Below are 19696 nucleotides of genomic sequence, written 5' to 3' on the forward strand. Positions count from 1 at the left end.
TGCTTTACGGTCAAGTGACGTGTTTTCTTATTACAGTGCTCATATTGCATGGAGCTGTTTATTTTGGCCTTAAAGCATGTTGTTTTAAATGAACCAACATGCTGAAAGTGACTGACATTTGGGCCAGAAATGTTTCTTTTTCATCAAGACCTGACAGCCAGGTATAAACAATCTGAGATCTGCACTGACCTTTAGAGTTGTTTACTAAGGGCAGTTGTTTTATGGCTGTGTTCACCCAGTCAAGCTGACACACAGGCATGTATTTGTAGCTGGATGGCCACACACGCACGCACGCACACACACCCATAGAGAACACATGAACACAGGCAGACACACACTCACGGAACTTTCTGCCTGGGGCTGGTTTTGGTACAAACCAGGGATTGGTATTTAATCTGTCAGGTCTACAGGGCATTAGCCTACATTTTGGGGTACATACAGACACAGAATAGTCAGAGACAGACTGACAGGAACACACAGACCGAGAGGGGAGGTAAAGGGAGTGCAGCAGAGTTGATTGTGTTGGCCTCAATGAGCCCACAGCTGTATGAGAACCACACCATGGCCGAGTATGACCTGTTCACAACTTTGCTTTAAACATGTCATCTTCTTCTGTATAGTTTTGATATCAACTTTTCTGGTATCTACTACTTAATAGGGTATGTTTGTCTCATAAGATGTGATGGGATGGTATGTTTCTTATAAATGAGGCATTCAAATGTTTTGCTTCTGTTTTATTTGCCAGCACTTTTATAACATAACGGTTTTTACATTGACAAACTGCAGTCCTTTACATGTCACAGTTGAACTGCTTCCCCTTCTGTGTAGATAAAAGATAAAGTGCATTACACAGTGTGTACAACTGTGTTATTTTTTCTATATTCTACTCTGCCTTCCTTTTTGTTGGTGAGGTGAAATACCTTGAGGTGGCATGTGATTCAGTATGAAGTGAGCAGTCAAAACAATCTTTCTTTTCCCTTGTTTTCCAATACAATCCTGTCAGACCTGTGATTAATTCACTGTAAAGACCATAAGACTTGGAGGCTCGACTCTGTGCTCTTTTCAAATAGACGCCACAATAACAGCACAACGCTTTTTCACATCATTTAAAAGTTTGCTACACTGGCTGCTCCAGATCCAGATGTACACCCAACAGCAACCTTTGGATAAGCTTCTCTTCACCAGAGTGCTGGAAATGTTCTGGATCAATGTTAGATCCCCCTTCATACACACGGGCTCCAACTTTCATCTAACACACTAGCATGAACCTGTTGACCTCTTATCCTGTTAAAAAATAATGTACCTGCTGTCAGGCTGGACCAGCGATGACAACAACAGACATTCAGATCCAATTTTGTGCAAGGAATGCTGAAAGTGAACTAACAGTCTTACCTGTGGAAAGCTGGCAGTCAGAAAAGGTTCGGGCAAAGCAGGCATCAGACAGGGATGAATTTAATGTGCTGAAAGGCTAATAATGTTTACAACCCTGTGACTGATGGACTCTACGTTTATCAGCTTCTTTCCGCTTTAAAAGATCAGGCATTATGTTCTCATTTCCACAGCAGGTGAGAAGTATTTTTATACAGCTCTGTTAATGGAATGTCAAGTCTGAGGCTGATAGCATATTATCTGATAGCTATTGGGTAGTAAACCCAAATATTCTCTCAACTCTACTCCACTTTCACAAATGACTTATTAACTTAACAGAACTGTTTTAAAATAATCAGAGTACAATTGGCCTAAACTATTGTTAATATATATATATATATATATATTAAGTCAACCGTCAGAAAACAACCCAAGCTGTTTATTGTTTGTGAAAGTGACTTGACAAACACAATTCCATGTCAAAAAATCTTCCCAAGATAGTGTATACAACCTCTTCGTTTGTAACTGTGTCTGTTGTTAACCACACACACAGAAACATAAGAAACCATAGAGATGCTATTAGTTAGGCCTAGCTGCAGACTCACCTCTATTTATAAATATGCCTTGAAGAAATGCACAGCACAGCACACCATCAGCTGTGATTATTTCAGACAGTTCTGTGTCCAAGCCATAGTCTGGCCGTCTGTAGGCTTCACCACATTTCTGTGTGTGTGTGTGTGTGGCTGAATCCTCCTCACAAACAACCTGTCACATCCGCTCTACCGAGTGGGTTTGAATGCAGGTCTCAGCACAGTATGTGACTCTGGTATCTAAGTCTCGTGCACCCGTCGGTGTGTTGCTCAAACGCGGGCCGATCACAGCATGGGTCTAACAGCCTAAGCCAGCAGCCTCCACCTATCCGTATCTTGTTAAACATTACTTATCTCTGAATTCTACCCCTGTCCATTTGTTGTCTACACTGCTTTTGACTGTGTACCGCTGTTTGCACCTTTTTTCCCCACAATTTGTATAAAACATCTATACAAAACTTAAAACAATGAAACACTTAAATGTTTTTCCTCTAAGAAGTGGAGAGGGCAAACCCACATTTTCTTATCTACCAAGATTGGTTTTCATTTGCTTTGTTGTACTGAAACAATAAGCTTATTTAGGGCTTGCTATTAACATTCATTACCATCACCGGTGCTTGGAAGAACAAACTAGACTATGCGCGTGTGTGTGTGTGTGGTTGTGTGTGTGGTTGTGTGTGTAGGCCTGTTTTACATTCATAGATGCTGACAGTAAGATTTATGATTTCCTAAAAGAACAGCGTATAGGATTGTCAAAATGACCCCTCTCGATCATCACTTGAAGTAGTGTGCAGTGATCTCTGTACCCATCCATATCCTCTGCCTGCATTTTCTCATTCTCCGGACATAACTAGCAGTGTGTAGAATGTAAGCATGCATCCATGAAGAAGCTATATTAAAAAGGCAGACGGAGCATAAAAAACCCTACAAAAAATAGCAAGGTGAAAATTAAATTGCACAAAGCTCATTTCAAAATGAAAGTGAGTCTGTTGACTCCAACTCACGCCCTTGGCTCGGGAGCATGCACCTCTGGTGGCGGTGAGTCAGTGAGCCAACTCTGAATGTTGTGTTTACAAACCCCAACTGACAAATCCTGCTCTTCCGTCATAAGCTTGCCTCCCAAATGGAGGAAACCGTAAACTGGGGGGGGGCTCTCTGTGGTGTTTTGCATGAATCTTGGTCCCGGGTTAAATTCTTAATTTTTTATAAAAGCGATTGAATTTAAGTTTTCCTCATTTAATTTGGTTCTGTTTCAAATGGGGAACTAAAAAGGACTCACTGGTCATGTTGGCCATTTCAACTTCTATAGGAACGTGACTGAGGTAAGGCTAATAAGTAGAAAATACTATGTGAATGAAAACTTAGAAAAGAAAGGTCATAGTTTCTACTTTAGTTATTTTAACAGAGGCACAATGTTTAAAATCTAATGCCACAAGTCAGTCAGATTAAAATGAAATCAAGATCGTAGACATGTGTTCCCTACCGAGGGGTTTCATACTGCGGTTTCAGATTAAGGCATTACACATTTGTGGAAGGATAAGTCTGGAAATGGGACCAGCCATTTATAATTGACCTTGTAAGAGACACAGTGAAAGTGTTTGTAGTGTAGAAAGGGAACACATCCCTGAATATCCCCTGCTGGAAGAGGTTCATAGATGATGGGAACGTGGTTATGGTCATGTTGTGATATTACTCTGTTGTAGATAATAATTGAGGGTTGGATTATTAAGATTACACCTTTCGGTATATTCGGTATGTATACTTTTAAGAGTGAGAGCAACAACAGAGAAAGGGGATATCATGGCACAGTGGGTTTATCAGCCCACTATGATAGGAGAGGATTACCACGGTTTCATCTTATCTGTTTTCTCTCCTTCTGGCGCATCAGTCTTCATGTACGAGCTTTAGTGAAATGAACGGCTGCTAAATCTCCCAGTAGGGGGTTTGTCGGACTTGTCACGCGATTCTCACACTCCTTGAGAAAAAAAAAAACTGATGTCTTAATAAGAGATGACAAAGACACTCAGATTGAACAGCTGGAAAAAGATGGCAGCAGCTTTACATTTCAGACGGTAACAATCGGATACTTCAGTAATGGTTCCAGACTCCTTGAGCTCACACCTCCATAGTGTATGTGTTAAAGGGAAGACACCTCACCAGGACAGTAACGCGACAGTGAAGGTAACTTGTTTGCTCCCATAGATCTGTAGCCCCTCGATTACAGCGATCCATCTTTGGATTAAATGGATTAAAGTGGAGTCAGTAAAACCTAAAATGCAGCTAAAGCAGTTGTAAATATTATTCTAGGAGGCCTGCACATAGCAATTAAAAGAAAAAAAAACCTAACGCAGTATGTCATAAATAACCTTCAAGCTGTTAATTAGAAAATATGTCCAAAATGCCATCACAGCTTCTTTTAGTCTCCGTCAATAAGGCTGTCACACAGATCTGTGTTTCTCTGACTCATTTCACTGCAATGCATTATACCCAAGGGCAGCTGGATCACACCAATTTCCTATTAGGCGTCAGTGACTGACTAGGAATGCATGTGTGTGTTACAATGTGTATCAAGGAAGAAGCTGGGGAATTAACGACAGAAGTAAAAGGAAAAGATAAAGTGGAGCAACAGGACAGGAGTGCAAGATGTAGAGACGATGTCAGCTGTCAACGGTATTATAAAACAAAGGTGAAATACTTTGAGATGGGACGTGCAGGAAGCTGAAAAAACAATGTTATCATGTGTGAGAGGTGAGTTTCACAAAGGTGAGTTTCAGATTCGTGGGGCTTAGATAATATGAGCTAAAGAAAGTGGGCGTTCCTGATCAATAACACGTGATGCTCCATTTGGTAAGAAGTTATTTCCCTTGATACCCCCCCGTGTGCCTCTGCCATTATGTGAGTGTGTTTTTGCCTTCAGGCAGGTTGGAGGCCAGAACTTATCCTCCCAGGACCCCTCCTGCCACTGCTGTGACAGAAGAGAAATGAAGACAAACTCACACATCCACACTTGGGCTTGATTAAATTCACAGATTTCTACCTCAGTGCTTTAACACCTGCTTCACTCATTCCTTTACACTTACTGCTTGGCCTTTTACCATTAGCATGTTACTTTCTCTCATTAGCTTATTTCTTGATTACCACTGCCATGTTTGTGTGCGTAGGTGTTGGGTGCAAGCAGAACAAATTCAACCAGCTGTTGGTATTTTTTTCCGCATGATTTTAAGATGTTTTTTCAGTTTAACATAAATAACCATCGCTTCAAATTCTTGTTATATTCAAGCCTTGTAAGCAGTGACATAGTAGAACAGAAGCAGTACAAAGACAAAAAAAGGGGCTAATGTCCCGCTATAAAGTGGACATCCACATCCCACCTTATTAAATGTATGGAATAAAAGAAACCAGATTGAGAGTGCTGATAGAGAGCGAAGCAGGACACGATTGGAAGATATAATCAAGATGAATCAGAGATACTCTGAGAGAGAGAAAGATACATGCAGATTGAAGTATGATCAGATCAAACTGGAAGTGAAGAGTTACCAGGGCCAATTATGGTCTGGCCTGCACAATGAATCCCAGGTAATTATATATCAACATTTAAATTTCAACATTTAATAATTAGGCAGTGTTCAATTGTAACCGGGCCATTATGGTTTGTCAAGCTGCTCTGAGGCATGGACAGTCGCAGTATTAATAAAGAAAACAGAACTTTTTCAGTTACTACATAACCATTAACACTTTCCACCACTTGCTGAGAGTTCGCTCAAGGAGATGTTTTAACGTCTGTAGTTCACTTTTTGAGCAAATGCAAAACGTAAATGTTGTCCCAACAAGCAATTACTGGGCTAATACCTAATGACTCCATTCATATTATGATCATAGAAAGACACGCAGAAATCTTGCTTTAAGTTTGGTCTTCAATGCAAATCTGACGACTTTGATACCTTGGCAACACACATGCTGTGGCAGTAAAGCACCTCAGATTGAAGCTGCAGCTACAGAGGTAATGTGAAGATGGATTAAAAACAGATGCAGTGGAGGAGGAAATGTGAGTAATAATATGGATGAAATACAGGAGTAGGTTTATTTTGCTCCCATTGAATAAATGCAGAGGACCCTCCAGAGACATTTCGATTCCAATTTAGTTGAGTTTAGTTATTTCAAGCAAGTAGCATATTTCTCATCTAGGAGTTTTTCTGGAGGTAGTGAAGGAGCTAGAGGGTAGAGAGGAGGATGTTGATGTGTTTGCAGGTGCTTTGGCTCCTGCAGGTAATTTCTCTCCCAGCAGGTGATGACAGGCTTTCACAAGGTCACACCGTTACCCCTCTCTGTCTATCATCCCCCTCCCAATCTCCTCCCCACGTTTGCACCCTCGCCCACTCCACTCACTCTGGTTACTTCCTGTAAATTTGTTTCCACTTTAACATGTCATTTCTTTTTTGTCTTTGGTTTCACAGTTCACTTCCCTGGGCCAAATGAGATATTGTTGTATGTTTTGATGTGTGTGGCATTGTCAACCCCAACTCCCTCCACCCCCCTCTCAGTGCCTCATGTTGAGGTTGTGTGTGGCAATGCTCTGTCAGAATCACGCTGGAACCCAAAACTAAAATATTTATCCAGCATATCATTCAAGCATTTCTGACAGATGCAAACAAACACAGATTCAACAGCTATAGTTTCAAGGATGTTTTATAATTGTATTAATTTCTCAATAATAACAGCTTTATATTGGCCCTAAAACCTAAAAAAGCACTCCTTTGATGTCCATTCGCAAATCAGATGCGTGTCGTGTTGCCATGTGTCCTGTAAGAGCAGTGATTTAAAGGCTCTATACACAAATCAGGGTTATCTGCTTCAGAATAGAACTGAAATCACCATTCTGTCTTGTATCACGACAAAGGGAAAGGGAATTATGGGGAGGGGGAGAAAGAACGAAATTAAGGAGTCAAACTAAGCCAATTAAAAACTGACCTTTTCTTTGCTGTTCTTTCTGATTGATCAAGGGACAACGTTTTGAGGACGAATGACTTGAAGATGGTTGATACACATTCAAAAGCTGAAACAATGGGGATTATTTAACGTGTAGACAACATCATGACATCCGATTGGGTGGTTTAAGCATAATAGTAATGTATATAAAATAAAGGAAAGCAATGATATGTTTAATGTGACCCTTTCTTTATACATAAATCAATAACACTGTTTTGTTGGCAAAATGTTTGACGAGGAAACTTTATTTACCATCTGTATTGGTGAACGCATTGGATTGGCATCTTAGTGACGTAGTTGACGGTGTTACCGAATGCAGGGAAATGTCAGTGTGAGACGTAGCTGATCTGATAGATGGCATATGGAGAGGACTTCAATGACCCTCTGTTCACCTGAACCTGCAGTCGGTCAACCGCTCAGGCTTTTACACATACACACACACACACACACACACACACACACACACACACACACACACACACACACACACACACACACACACACACACACACACACACACACACACACACACACACACACACACACATATACACATACACATACACATACACACACACACACACACACACACACACCATCCTTCTCTCCTTGTGGATGTGTGTGTAGGGGGGTGAGAAAGCCTGAGAGATTGCCTGTGGCAGGTGTGTGTGTGTGTGTGTGTGTGTATGTGCCCACGTCTGCTGTGCCCACAGAGTATTTGTATTATTTTGTGTGTGTGTGTGTACGTAACATCCAGCATACCAGCTGCCGTGTTCCTATCAGGTGTCTTTAGTTCAACACAGAGGGATTTGACACTAAACCAAACCCTGGTACACTGAAACATGATCACCCTGGATCTGTTCCCCAGCAGACAAATACTCTGTGGGCACACACACACACACACACACACACACACACACACACACACACACACACACACACACACACACACACACACACACACACACACACACACACACACACATATTGAATACATGCAAATTCATCATGTAGTCATGCACACATACACACACAGGTCGCTCAACACAGAGTAGAAAGCTTTCAATGTCTGTTTAAACAAGCTGTTTACATACCTAAACATTTATTAATAAAGCTCAACTGTAAAGGGAAAAGCGCAAACCCAGGGAGTGTGTGTGCGTGTGCGTGTGCGCGTGCACGTGCACATGCACATGCACTTTTGCCATTTTCCCTGTTGAGGTGTGGGGGCTATTCCACCTGGTGTTGGCCAACGGAGCACTGACCTGGACATTACTGAGAAACTTTATACGCGCTGCAAGTTCTAAAAGATGACATTCTCTCCCTCTGAATGAGTGTGCTCGTTCTCAACGCACCTTCAGGGGGACAAGTGACATCTGAGTGATTTGAGAAACTTTACAGTAACACATACACACTGCTGAGGACACACACACTCTTTGGAAGTCTCTCTCTATGCATGTCACATCCGGACTCTGTGTGTTAAAGTATAGAGACGTGTTTGATATACATTAAGTCATGCAAGATGACAGTAAGATGTTTTGACCTTTGCAGGCCTTATGCTTAAACCCCAAGGGGGAATTGTAGAAGCGATGCACACAGTGGAAGAGAAAGATGAGGGTAGAAAACAGATGACAGCATGAAGGGTTGGTCGTTGAAAGAAGAAAGAGGCGGGGGGGAAAGTGAAAGTAAAACTAATGTTGTGAGGATGAACATAAAGAGGTCAGATTCCATGTGAGGCCAGTGTTGAATTGGAATTGTTATTGAGAACTATCCAAATGTATTACTTTGAGACATGTACATTTAGATTTGAATGTGAGGATATAGTTGTGATTTATATTTATCTGCAGTATTTCTGTGTATGTATATCATCTGCCTTAAGACGCTGTTGTCATCAAAGCATGTTTATTTAGCATTTTCTGATGTTACTCCAGCAGCGGATGGGAGGGCTGCTGCAAACTTGCCAAGATGCTGTTTCACAAAGCAGTATTTAGAGTGACACAAGCCCCAGGCTCACAACTTGGCTATAGGTACATATATGAGCAAAGAATGATGGATGCACGGAAATGTGCACAGCGAGATGCCAACCTCTGTAAGGCATGGGGTTGGTGGGCCGTTGCCTTAATGTACCCGGGGCAGTCCTTAACCTCTGAGGTGCTGTAAACAAACAGACGGCTGGATGTGGAAGGAATATCGCTGTGGGGAATCAGGCCACATGTGGCATATAGGCTTGTGTGCAATCTTTGGCTGCCCCCATGACACTATGGGTTAGCAGAGAGTGCAGCGATTACGTGTGTGTGTGTGTGTGTGTGTGTGTGTGTGTGTGTGTGTGTGTGTGTGTGTGTGTGTGTGTGTGTGTGTGTGTGTGTGTGTGTGTGTGTGTGTGTGTGTGTGTGTGTGTGTGTGTGTGTGTGTGTGTGTGTGTGTGTGTGTGTGTGTGTGTGTGTGTGTGTGTGTGCTGTGTGTGTTTAGATAAAGTTCTGCAATGATCTCTCTCTTTGTGCCATGTAGGTACGAGTGTTGGAAACTATTTATCGCGTAAAAATAACTGCACTTTATTCGGTGGTTTGCTTAGTATCTATTAAGTCAAGAAGTTATAGAGCTGCATTTTTTTTCTTTTACTACCTTGATTGTCCTGCATGGTTGAAGAGCATTAATTAGACATTAGAAGAAGTCTACATCATGGAACATTTATTTCCAGATTTGAGCCAAGAAAAAGCAAGGGCAATGTGTTAATACATATTGTTATAATTCATACACATTACAAATACAATGTCAAAAGAACATATGAGACCAGTTGGAGCACTTTCGTCTAAATCAGCAGCATTCCGCTTAAAGCCCCATTTGAGCGATTTAACAAGCAGCAGTGTGAGTTACCGAAAGCCTTCCTCAGGAGTTAGGTATTTCAGTAATATGGTTCGGTCTTTAGGGTTTTCCTAAAAGTGAGCAGCTGCAGTTTGTTCTAGTCGAAGCTGTTGGATTGGCTTTTTAGGAAGGCCTGTGCAAAGACCATTTCAAGTCAACCCCTCCTGGAGCTCATTTATTTACTGTTTCACCACATTTTCATCTGGACCTCCATGTGGCTCAGAGAGTAGATGAGGGCTCTGGCTTCAAATAAGACATGAGGCCTGTTTAGATGTAACACATAAACGTGTCATTAATGTGACTTTTGTGAGAGGGACACATTTTTTTTGTGTCGTTGCCCACAGAACCTAGTTGTTATTCAACATGATCTTTACTGATTGAAAGCTTGAAATGGGGAGAAGGAAAGAAATATAATAAATGCAGTCCAACAAAAGAGAGTGAGGCAGCTCTATTCATCGCTAAGGAGAAAAACATTCACCATCTCTAACAAGCCAAATGTATTTTGAAAATCACCTCCTCATTCTGTAAAGCCTTTTTTCTTTCAACAATTCTTCCTCGATTCCCTTCTCTTGTCTTTTCTAATCTAATGAACCTTGCCTTGAACCTTCCATTTAATTGGTGTCGACTCAGATGAGAAGAGTATGCGTGGAGGGAAAAAAATCTGTTTTAAGCATTCTATAAATTAATTTTTACCAAGCATAGCAATTTAATCAGACAGTTGGCTTTTAAAGGAACATTATTTAGAATAAATAAGGCACTGTGGTTAAATGCGGAGGCCTTTCAGAGGGACTGATGAGCTGCCGTGGAGCCACTTCAGGCGGCATAGGGGAGAAGACATCAGACAGGGAAATTAACAGGCTGAATGGATGCTTATAATGAGACTCTCCTAACACGCACTGTTCATCCACTCACATATCTGCTTTCAAATGCATGCTCGCATAGCAAAAACAACCCAGCGCACTTACTCACGTTAACACAGATGTGTTAAAATACGCATATGGAATACACATATAATATGCTCAAAGGGACACACATTTAGGAAATACCGTATTTGAACTATCTGACAACTCAAACATTTTGAGATGGATTAAAAATGGGCTTTTTGTTATGATAGAGCACTGCTTTGCAATTCCTACTTGTTGGTAAGGTATAATTATATTAAAATATTTGATCTTTCTGTTGACTGAGTATAAAAAAACAAATTGATTTGAAAGATTGTTAATGCATTCAAGGTCACTGAGCATGTCCCGTTCCACTTTTCCAAACCCTTGCTTGTAATAATTTATGACCTTGAAACCAATCATGATTGTTTATGCTTGGACTAATGTTGTGTGCATTCATTCAACCAAGGATGTCCTTTCACCTCTCTCATTCTAGCGAGGATTTCCCACTTGACTCCACCTCTGGATCAAAGCAATTGTACAGATGCAGACAAATCTATACACACATAGTGCACATGCACACACATCTTGGAACCACACAGGCAGAAAATGCATGAACACTTGTACAGTTTCAGATTGATTCACATGAAGGCCTCATGGGGAGTGGCTCTGAATGATAAATGCCTGTGTGTCCTGCGACCTGCCCTGTTCAGTGTTACACTCAAGCTGCCACACTGACACACAACGGCTAAATGCCTGTCCCAGAAATGAGCTGTGTGTGTGCCTTTACCCGTTGACATTAAAATAGAAGAGGAACTCAAAGAACCTCTGTGATCTACATCAGTAACGGTCCATTATTAGTAACCTGTATCTGGACATTGCTTCTAATAACCACATGATTCTTTGTTGAAAATAAACATTTATTCCATATGTGCTTTTGGTGTAATCCAGCAGCTGCCAGGTTGCTCACATATCATTGTCCCATAACAGCCTCTCCTACAGAAAGTAGGCCTTTGCATCAGAAATGGGACTCGTGGGACCCTCCTCAGGATTCAGCTTTGGTATTCCGCTCTTCATGGTTCAGTCAAGTGCTCATCTGTAATGCAATTCCCTGCACATATGTGTGTATGAATGTTTGTGTGTGCCTTTGCATTTATCTCTCTTGTTTTTTCCCTCTTTATTATGAACCATTGAAGCGGCGACTACAACTCATTTACAGTAATGCAATATTTATCACACATTCAACTCACTTTTACAAGACAGATGTCCTCCGTTTCACAGCAGCGGGCAGGTGTGTGGGGGCCTTTTTTAAAAGGCCATCATCTGAAAGCCCTGCATTTCCTCTCACCCGGCTTTACTAGGCCCATGTTGACGATTGGCCTGGATCCTATTTCTGGTACCCGGAGGCCATGTGAGCGAGTCATAACCTCATGGTGTTATAGCTGTATTGATTGGTCAACAGATTGCCTGTGTCCTGTAAAACGCAGCTATTACGTGAATGCCTTATTAAGACACGTTGGCGATAATTGTGGAAAGCGAAAAGCATGTCAAGCCCCCCCCCCCCATCCTGCTTTCCATATGGTTGTTTTATCAAGTGGTCTGCTAAGTCTTAAAACATGTAGATTAAAAACAATGTGTCAAGAGAGGCCTTTGCAACTTGTCTTGCTGTTCAAATCTGTATTGTCTTTCACATCACTTACCACAACTCACCGTTATAGACCTCCTTTCATCTAACTATCTTGTATTGATTAGATTAGACATCCCTTTTTTTTGTTGCTTTCTGCTTTTTCAGTGTCTCTTTTTGGTCATCAACTCCTGCTTTCCTGTAATACATAAACAGCTGTGTGTGTGAGATTGTATGTACGTGTGAGAGAATCCCAGGGGATTCTGTAGCTTTCCCTCTCAAACCCCCTCTCATCCCTCAATCACAATCCTCCTTCACCGCCTCTGAGCTCTCGTCCTCCCCCTTCATTCCCTTTTGAGTCCTGTTGTCATCTTTCTGCTCCCTCTCCCCACTTGGAGAGGAAGATGTGCTCTCTGTCTGTTTTCTTTTTTTTCCTTCATTTATACTCGTCGCCATCTCTGTCTCTTGTATCGCGTTCCCGTCTGACATATTCCACTTTCTGTCTGTATTTTGATGCATGGTTCACATTTTGACTTGTATACATCATTTCTATATTTTTGGGTCTATTTCCTCTCTATATTTTCTCCTCTTTCTGAAGCTGAAGGCCAACATGTGATTAATGAGACACCTTAACTGACTCCTCCCTTAGCTTCCCCTGTCATGTTGCCCTGCTCTTTATCCCCTCTAACCATCATATTTTACTGTTTTTACACATACTTGCGTCATTTCCTTCTGACTTTTCGATGAAGATGTTCTTTTGACCGTTTCCTGATAAGCACTCTTATCAATATGTCCTGCTTCCTCCTTTCTCTAAGCTTCAGCTCCTGGTACAGTGCATTAACAATTTTCATTTAGTTTAGTGTGTCTGCACTCAGATCCCACAGGCCCAGAGTTAGCTGCTGTTTTATTTATACTGTTTGAATTTGATCGTTTTTTGTCAGTACACTTATTCACAGAGGAGAAGTTGCAGAGTCCTGCACTGTAACTGTTAGTTCAGTCTGAGCTGTCAGTCAGTGATGGACACATTTCACCAGCACAGGAAAACAAGAAGATAAATATGAAAAACTGAATAAAACATTACGTGATTGAAATATATGTTATAGTCCCCTCAACAGATTAAAAATAAAGTTAATATACTATTGGGTTGTTTGTGGAATTCAAGTTCGCACAGTGACCAGGTTGTTAAAGTTTGCGGAAGATGTGAAATATGTGAAGTGGAAGATTAAAAACATTTGGTTTCTCTCTCACATTATCACACTCACACACACTCATGGACCCACCAGCTCACGTCTTAATTACTGAGGCTTGATGGGTACTTAACCCTGCCCCTTGCTGCTTATGCAAATGCAGAGAGGTCAGGGATGTGCCGATTGGCTGGCTCGCTGTCAACTCAGCCAGAAAACTGTCGGGAGTGCAGATGAGAGGTTGAAGGAGGAGAGGAGACTGAAGTGGAAAGAAAAGGGGGAATATCGGAGAGAAAAGGTAGACAAAGAGAAAAAAAAAACGTATACTCTATTTTACTTTACGCATTTATTTACGTTTTAAATGACATAAAAAAAGTTATTCTAACACATGTTTTAACATTGTGTTAGTCGCAGCACACAGAACACATAGTAGGCATTTTATTTTTCTCACTACTTATCAGAATGACCTCATCCTTTAAGCAACATGTTTGCTAGGAAGCATATGGCTGGCTATGTGTGCCTGTGTGTGTGTAATGAGCTCATCCTCTCCCCCCTATGCAGTTATCTATAAGGCTGAGGGTGTTTAGCAGCAGGGAGAGTCATTGAGAGGACACACACACACATTTCACAGCTGCTAGCCTATTTTGGATGTTGCTCCACCTGACGAAATGTGTGCTTCATTAGATGAGGCTCCAGGTCTTCCACAAAGGCTCAACGCTTGAAAATATATATAGGGAGTTTTTTCGATTCTGTTAATGGTTATCCTGCACGATGGAATAGAACATAAGAGCCCCATGTTCACAACAATGTAATTACCTTAACTAGATAATCCAGGAACTATGAACACAGTGACACAATTCATCAGGACTTGTGTATAACAAAAGAAAGTCAATGTGTTCACTTAAAGGTCTCCTATCATGCTATATTTCGACAATATATTTTAGGGCAATATCTATACAACACTTGTCTGTGAATAGTTTTGCTCAAAATACCAAACAGATCACCCATTGTAGCATGCCTCATACCCCTCTATTTCAGCCCTGTTCCTGAAGTGCTGATTCTGTGACTGTCAATTTAAATTTGAGCTGAGCTGAAGCTGGCCACGCTCCTTTGGAGCGTCCTGCAGCTCTCTGTCCTCTGTGAAAGTACCGGGAGAAGATACTCGAAGTTAAACGCTGCTGTGATTAATCCCCTATTTTCAAAACCACATCAAGCATTATTTCTGAAACACTTCTCAGTGTTTACCACTAGAACAGTGACATTATATGTATTATATATACAACAACTCTAAGTCCCTCCTGCAGACATCCTGCTGAACACACAGACACACAGAGGTGCTGCGGAGGGGATTCAGCTTTCGACTGAATATTGGAGATGATAGGTTGGGATGTGTCACATGGGCAGGACGTTGCCAGGAGTTTAATGTAAAGCCAGCCCACATTACGGTTATGACGTCATATCGGCAGCAAATCTGGATCAGCTTGTTTGTACCCCCGTTTTTAGAGATGTGGGTAAGGAGGAAAAGAGAGAGGGCTGTATTTTCTGACAGTTATTAGTCACCTTACACACTGGGGACACATATGTACGTATAAAATACATCAAAAAGTGCATGTTGCTGACCACTTAATATAAAAATAAGAAGCGGAACATATTTAGTTGCATTTCGATAGACAGATTTTTTGGGGTGTGGAACATGTGTGGCAGTTGCGATCAGCTCTGTTGCTCATTTATATGATGATGTCAGACAGTGGTGAACGGTGCTGTATAGGACCGCCATGACCCACGCAGTAATGGCCTCTCTTTCACTTCAAGTTTTGTTCTGAGAAAGTTGAAGAGGCCATTATATAGGTCAGGTTATGTGGTGCATCTTAATGCCTTGAGTTATTTTAATGTCATATTTTACAGCACAGGGCTCCTCCGAGTCAACCTGATCAATTCAGTTGGACATTTAGTCCGCTCTAATTTGACTGATTCACTGCGTCCACTCAGCTGTTAAAAACCAGTATGTACAGCACTGCTCCTTGCTATACATACGCAGCACAGAGGTCATGCATGTATGTATGGACTACTGCTTTCTTTTGCCTCCGTATCCCTTGGTGTGTGTGCGTACAGTATGTTCGGAGCATGTGTGTGTTCGGATCCTGTGTGTGGGTGCGTGTGTGTGGTCTTGAGGCTATGGAGGGCAGTCACACAGAGTTGACAGGCGGCCACAGAGATTTAGGGCGAGGTGCCAAGGAAGCCAAGAAAACACGTGTGCGCACATTCACGCATGCAAAGACACACACACACACACACACACACACACACACACACACACACAACTCGTCCTCTGATCTCGAGGGGGCATCTGCTCTGGTCCGGGTCACTGGCATAGTGCGCTCAATCGGGCTCAAAAGTATCGCCACGGCAACGGCGTCGCATAATCCCATTCCATCTCATCCCATCCACAAACTGTGTGCGACGTGATTGGCCTGTTCCCCCTGGGGCGCCGAGGCGACGGCTCAGCCGCTGTTTGCTTACTCGCTGTGTCAGCTCCGGCTCTGAGTCTGTGGGCGGGGAGCGGGGAGCGCATTAGAGAAGCGTTTGGCGCTTTTTGGCAAGATACTGTGTGAATTATGCAGACGCACCCCTGCTGTGAGTGTGTGTCTGCGCGTGCAGTGCTGCCAGTGTGAGTCGTGTAAAAGTGTGTGGAGGATACACTGAAATGTCAGTATCCCTTTTTTGTCAGCTTCTTGTCTTACCTTACCCAGTTTTAAAAGTTTATCTTTATCCACTTTTGATTATTTACTAGTGTCATCGTATTATGCTTTCACATTCCTCCCCACCTCTCTCTGTATACAGTATCTTTAAACACCATCAGGTTGGCATGCATATCATGTGCCCCCTTCTTTAATAATGGTCAAAGTCGATGGGTGAAACCAGTGATTAAACTACACGGGTGCTGTTTCTGACTGTGCTGTTAAAACTGTTTGTGTGCAGTGAGGGATAATATCCAACAGGCTTTCTTTTTTTCCATGTTTTATCTTTTTTTGGTATCTTAAATGTCTTCTATTATGCTATATTTGAACAATATATTGTAGGACAATATCTATACAAAACTTGACTGTGAATTGTTTTGCTCAAAATACCACAGATCACCCATTGTAGCATGCCTCATCCCCCTCTATTTCAGCCCCGTTCCTGAAGTGCTGATTCTGTGACTGTCACTTTAAATTTGAGATGACCTGAAGCTGGCCGTATGCAGCTCTCTGTCTGAAGAGAGAAGTTTCTAACGGAGATACTCAGCTAAGTCCTGCCGAGATTAAACCCCATATTATGTTCCAAACCACATCAAGCATTATTTCTGAAACACTTCTCAGTGTTCACCACTAGAACAGTGACATTATATGTATTATATATATAAAACAACTCTAAGTCCCTCCTGCAGACATCCTGCAGAGACACAGAGGTGCTGTGGAGGGGATTCAGCTCGCGACTGTATGTTGCGGACGATAGGTTGGGCGTGTCACGTGGCTGGGACGTTGCCAGGAGTTCAATGTAAAGCCAGCCCACATTTCGGTTATGGCGTCATACCCGAAGCAAATCTGGATCAGCTCGTTTTGGGTAGAAACGAGCTGATACATAATGTATAAAAGACATCAAAAAGTGCATTTTGCATAATAGGGGGACCTTTAAAGTGATGTGTTGTTACCTTCTCAACATGTTTGCCAACAGAGGGTTAGAGTGAGCAGTAAAGATAATAAGACTCACTTAAATAACCCTGAATAATCAACACAATTATTTAAAAAAACTATATTTCTGCCTTCAGTCTTCCACTCAGTGTTCCCCGGCTTTGTCTTTCCACCCTCCCTCCCCTCCTCGTTCAGATTTGAATGCGAGTCGTCTACCTTCCCTTTTCTCTCTCCCCTCACTCTGCGCTCACACACCTCCTCCATCACTATTTTACGGGAGAATACAAACATAGTCTGAATTAAAACACAACTGACAGTTTGCATCCAGTTTCCCTGCTCCTCCTATGTCCCCCCCCCCCCCCCCCCCGATTCCCCCCCAATCCCCCCCCTCCATCTCTCCCTTTCTCTCCTGCTCCAGCTGTCAGGAGGCTTCATTATTAAAGATTCATGGCGGAGTCTGGGCAGCTCCTCAAAAAGCTTTTGTCAGACAGACCGAGTGTCTTAAATCTCACTGCCACTAACTGGAGGTGACATAAAGACTAGATCCACATGCACACAGGCAAACACACACACACACACACACACACACACACACACACACACACTCCTTATTATGGTTTGTTTCACTGTTTGATTGATTCTATTGTTCCAGCCCTTTTTAATTCAAATTATCTTAGAAATGGGATTCTTAGTGCTTCTTTCATCACACTTGTCACAGTAGTCTGTCGACCACTTTCTTCTCTCTCGCCTCTTCCAATTGCACGTATTCATATAATCTATTGCACTACGATCAAATATTCTGTATCAATTACAGTTATAGCAGATCTTAAATAAAGGTAAATATAATTTGTCTCTGGCTCCAAGGAGATTACAAAACCAGGAGGCCGTGCTGTGTTAACTTAGGCCTTTCTGCTCAACCTTATATTGGCTGAAATGCACTTTCTATTAACATGTGGTCTGCACTTTCATAAACTCCTCTGTGACCAGCTGAACTGTCTTCTTTAAAGTTAAAATGACACCTGAGACTTTATCACTAAGTTGGTAAGCACTAGTTAGAATAACATTAATTAATTAGCCTTTTTGGTCCTCATTAATGGCAGTTTTTTAGGAATACCATGGATGTAATTTACTCCCCTATAGAGTGCCGCAGGAACGAGTCCTAAAACCCGGAAGTGAGTTAGCATTTTACAACTTCCGGTTCCCTTGTCTCAGAGTCAATGGGATTTCTCCGTGGGATTTTGGAAAATAGCTCGAAATAAGGTCTGTGGTTGACACAAATTGAAGAGACGGATCACGTTTTGTTCTAAGACATTAAATACATCAGCAGTGACCACCCCCCCCCCACCCCCCCCCCTCCCACTGCTGATTTTTGAAGAGTTTACATGTCTGAAAGACGATGGTTGTTAACAAGTGGCTGAATAGGACAAAGTTGTATGCCATTACGCCAAACATGTAAACACTCCCGCTAAGTTTGTTTTCCCCTGTTCTGCTTGAAATACTTCTAGTTAAATTCAGAGTGGCTAAAAGGAGAAGCTTTGTTAAAATATGCAAGCGCACGAAAGTCAGTTGAAACCATCTAAAGTTGGAGTGACGTTGAAGTCGTGCGACCCTGCTGTACTCCTCTGTAGTTCGTTTATAGCATAACGTTAGCATTTTGTTTCTGGCGATTAGATTTATCATTCGAAAATGATAAAAGTAGGGTAGACGTGTAGACTATCCAGCTGAACAAAACGTGCATTTATGGAACAGGTTCGTTTTCCACAGATCTTATTTTTTACAATATTCCAAAAGCCTATGGAGAAATCGCATTGCTTATTTGTCGAAGGAACCCATGCCTAGCTTAGTTCCGGGTCGGCCTTCAAAAATACGTCATCCCTGTGGCGCTCTATTGTCCTATCTCCTAGAAGTTGGTAAAGATGACTCCCTACTTGTTATACTATCTCCATTCAAAACAAATGCATAGAATGGATTCAATGTATACAAATCAACCATAGCTACTGTTTATGAGTAATTGTGATGTGACAGACAACCACTTGTATACATTTAACTGTGTATTATCACACAAGTAATCTCAATTATGCACCATAACATAAATAAAAGTGTTAATGTTAAACTAGAAACAAAATCCTGACATTCCTCATTTTGATGTATTGGACATAACGAACCAAATCTGCACTATGGGAATTACCTCGAGGTAATTCTCCTCATGGACATGTCAGGAGGGAATAGCTAACATACCATCAGAGAAAACAAAACACTTCTCACTGAAGTAGGAAATGTCCACGAGTGTGTAACAGGGTGTTCCATTGCCACGCAGACCGTCACTGACAGAAGGATCTGCTCCTCCGTGTGCAGCCATAGAGCGTACCGGCCCTGTGCCTGGGGAAACTGTCAGCAGTACTCTTAAGTGTGTTCTGCCTCATTTCCTCTTAATACAGCAGACCCAGCCTCTCCGTCCTGATCGATGTTGCTGCTTAGGTGTTTTTATATTTGAAACCGGATTCAGACATGCTCTGTTACCAAGGCCATTGAT

At 41.9% G+C, this 19696-nt stretch overlaps 1 protein-coding gene across 2 annotated transcripts in view; it reads left to right on the forward strand.

The window, feature by feature from the left end:
• Positions 1–19696, forward strand: part of cdkal1 (CDK5 regulatory subunit associated protein 1-like 1) — a 202282-nt gene that overhangs the window by 38696 nt on the left and 143890 nt on the right. The window lies entirely within an intron of this gene.

This window comes from Eleginops maclovinus, chromosome 3 (assembly GCF_036324505.1).
Source record: "Eleginops maclovinus isolate JMC-PN-2008 ecotype Puerto Natales chromosome 3, JC_Emac_rtc_rv5, whole genome shotgun sequence".
Classification (NCBI taxonomy): Eukaryota; Metazoa; Chordata; class Actinopteri; order Perciformes; family Eleginopidae; genus Eleginops; species Eleginops maclovinus.